This window comes from Magnolia sinica, chromosome 8, assembly GCF_029962835.1.
Source record: "Magnolia sinica isolate HGM2019 chromosome 8, MsV1, whole genome shotgun sequence".
NCBI classification, from domain to species: domain Eukaryota; kingdom Viridiplantae; phylum Streptophyta; class Magnoliopsida; order Magnoliales; family Magnoliaceae; genus Magnolia; species Magnolia sinica.
The window spans coordinates 79,716,503-79,719,951 of record NC_080580.1 but is presented as its reverse complement, the minus strand read 5'-3'; the positions used below and the strand labels follow the sequence as shown (position 1 = coordinate 79,719,951).

Sequence of the window (3,449 nt, the reverse complement as noted above, 5' to 3'; positions counted from 1 at the left end):
ATTCCCTGAGTTAATTGAAGTTATGGCTGAAGACCAACCTCCTCTACTTCCACCCAGGGTGGAGGATACCCAAGATGAGAATGAGGTGCATCAGGCACCCCCGCCTCGTACTTTATGAGATTATCTACAACCGGTGGGAGTAAGTACGCCCTCATGCATGATTTTCCCTGAAAACACGGGATAAATGGACATCAAGCCAGGAGTTATCCAACTCCTTCCCAAATTTCATGAACTTGAATCAGAAAGTCCATATTTACATTTGAAAGAGTTCGATGAGATTATAGCTACATTATATTTTCCTAATGTATCTAAGGATACAATCAGGCTGAAACTCTTTTCTTTTTCCTTAAAAGAGAAGGCTAAGACGTGGTTACATTCACTGCGTCCTAGATCCATTGGCACAAGGAACGACATGCAGAGGGAATTCATAAAAAAATTCTTCCCACATTATAAAACGATTACCCTCAGAAAAGTAATCATGAACTTTGCCCAAAAGGAATATGAAACATTCTTCCAATGTTCGGAAAGGTTCAAAGATTTGGTCAGTTCATGCCCACAACACGGATTTGAAATATGGCGCATTACAAATTTTTTCTACGATGGACTGACATCTTCCATGCGCCAAATGGTCGAGACAATGTGTAATGGAGAGTTCATTAATAAAGATGTCGACGAGGTATGGGACTACCTCGACAGTCTGGCTGAAAAAACACAATCTTGGGACTATTACCCAAAATCGAACACCATGTCTAGGCCGACTCAATTAAAGGAGAAAGGTGGATTATATCTCTTGAAAGAAGAGGATGATCTCAAGTGTAAAATGACTACGCTCATAAGGAAAGTTGAGGCCATGGAAGGAAAGAAGGATAAGGTCAATGAAATTATTTGCGGCATCTGTGATTGCAACATTCACACAATTGAAAACTGTCCTACAATACCTGCCTTTCGAGGAGTGTTGAATGAACAAGCCAATGCCGTAAATAACTATCAAAGACCTTTTACTGGACCTAACTCCAATACATACAATCCTGGCTGGAAAAACCATCCAAACTTTAGTTGGAGGAATGGACAAACGGCTACCCCTCCAGGTTTCTTCAATCAAAATCCAAATCAAGTGAAACCTCAAGAGGAACCGGTTCAAAATTCCATACAAGAGCTGGCTCAGGCAATGCGGGGAATTACAGATTTTATGCAAAAGATAGATTCTCGTATGACGGTTATAGAAAAGGGGATGCTTCCTGCACAAACTCTCCCCAATCCTAAACCGCAGTACGAGATTAATGATCCCAGCTCTTCAAATCAGATTGGGCATGCTAAATCCATCACCACTCGTAGGAGTGGAAAGATCATTGATAAAACTCTTCCGGTTAGGCTCGAAAAGCCTCAAGAACTAGAAGCGGACAACAATGATGGATCCAGTGATGCCCCACAAAAAGTAGAACCGGAACTTCTAGAGAAGCCAGTTGCTCCGTTCCCCCAACGGTTGGTTTCACCAAAACCTCTCTCTAACTCTCAGGATATTCTAGATGTGTTGAAACAAGTGAAAGTTAACATTCCTCTACTTGATGTCATTAAACAGATACCTTCATATGCCAAATTCCTGAAAGACTTATGCACGACCAAAAGACGGTAAAGTATTCAAAAGAAAATTTTCTTAACTGAGAAAGTGAGTGCTATCCTAAAGCAAGACATGCCGCAGAAATTCAAGGATCCCGGTAGCCCAACCATATCATGTGTAATCGGGGATCATCGAATTGATCATGCACTTCTTGACTTAGGAGCGAGCGTCAATCTGATTCCCTACGCGGTATACAAACAATTAGGTTTAGGTGAATTAAAACCCACCCTAACCACACTACAACTTGCTGATCGCTCTGTTCGTGTACCAAGAGGGATAATTGAGGATGTGTTGGTCCAAGTTGATAGATTTTACTACCCTGTAGATTTTATCATTCTGGATACCGAACCCATCAATAACATAAGCACTCAGATCCCCGTCATTCTTGGTCGCCCATTCCTTGCCACTTCAAATGCAATTATCAATTGTAGGAATGGTGTCATGACTATGTCTTTTGGGAATATGACATTGGAGTCAAATATCCTTTTCAATAACGGCAGAAACTTAGAGGAAGATGACGATTTCCATGACATTAACATGATTGACTCTTTCGTGGAAGATACGACACCTCTAACCTTATCCTCCGACCATCTAGAGACGTGCCTGGCCCACTCCCATGATTTTGATGATGACATGATTAGGGAGACGTGCGCCTTGCTTGATACTGCACCGGTACTTGAAGTTAACCGGTGGAGGCCACAATTTGAAGAATTACCACAAACCGATGTAGTGCCTCTACCGTCTAACCTCAAGCCACCGAAGCTTGACCTAAAACCTTTGCCCTCTGATTTGAAATATGCCTATTTAGGTCAAGATGAGACGTACCCGGTGGTGATCTCTGCCCACCTAGAGAAAGAACAAGAGAGTATGCTCATATCTACTCTCATTGAGCATAAAGGAGCCCTGGGATGGACGATAGCGGACCTCAAGGGAATCGATCCCTCGATTTGTACTCACCGCATATATCTTGAGGATAATGCAAAAACCGCTCGGCAACCACAACGTAGACTAAATCCAAACATGAAGGAAGTGGTTAAGGCCGAGGTTCTTAAACTATTGGACGTGGGTATCATATACCCTATATCTGATAGTCAATGGGTGAGTCCAACTCAAGTGGTCCCTAAGAAGTCCGGAATCACCATCGTAGCCAATGCCAATAATGAACTCGTGCCAACTAGAGTCACTACTGGTTGGAGAATGTGCATTGACTACAGGAAGTTGAATACCGTCACGAGGAAAGACCACTTTCCTTTACCATTCATTGATCAAATCTTGGAAAGGTTAGCTGGTCATTCCTATTACAGTTTCCTTGACGGGTATTCGGGCTACAACCAGATAGAGATAGCCCCTGAAGACCAGGAAAAGACCACATTTACATGTCCCTACGACACCTTTGCCTATCGAAGGATGCCATTCGGACTATGTAATGCCCCTGCCACCTTTCAGCGATGTATGCTTAGTATCTTTTCTGATATGGTAGGGCAATATCTAGAGGTCTTCATGGATGATTTCTCTGTTTACGGTCCATCTTTCAGCAAGTGCTTGGAAAGTCTTAAATGTGTGCTGAAAAGATGTGAAGAAAAGAACTTGGTACTTAATTGGGAGAAGTGTCATTTCATGGTTCAGAAGGGAATTGTCCTTGGGCATATCATCTCGTCCAAGGGAATCGAGGTAGATAAGGCAAAAATCGATCTTATCTCTAACCTACCTCCACCCAAGAACATCAGAGACGTGCGATCCTTCTTAGGACACGCAGGATTTTACAGGCGATTCATAAAGGACTTTAGTCTCCTCTCTCGTCCTTTATGTACTCTTCTTCAAAAGGATGCTC

General features: G+C 42.6%; 1 non-coding gene across 1 annotated transcript; it reads right to left on the bottom strand.

Annotated features, from left to right (window-relative positions):
• Nucleotides 1–460: 460 nt before the first annotated feature.
• On the bottom strand, nucleotides 461–567 carry LOC131254521 (small nucleolar RNA R71). The gene has a single exon (XR_009175633.1). It is a non-coding gene; the product is annotated as a small nucleolar RNA R71 (small nucleolar RNA).
• Nucleotides 568–3,449: the final 2,882 nt, after the last annotated feature.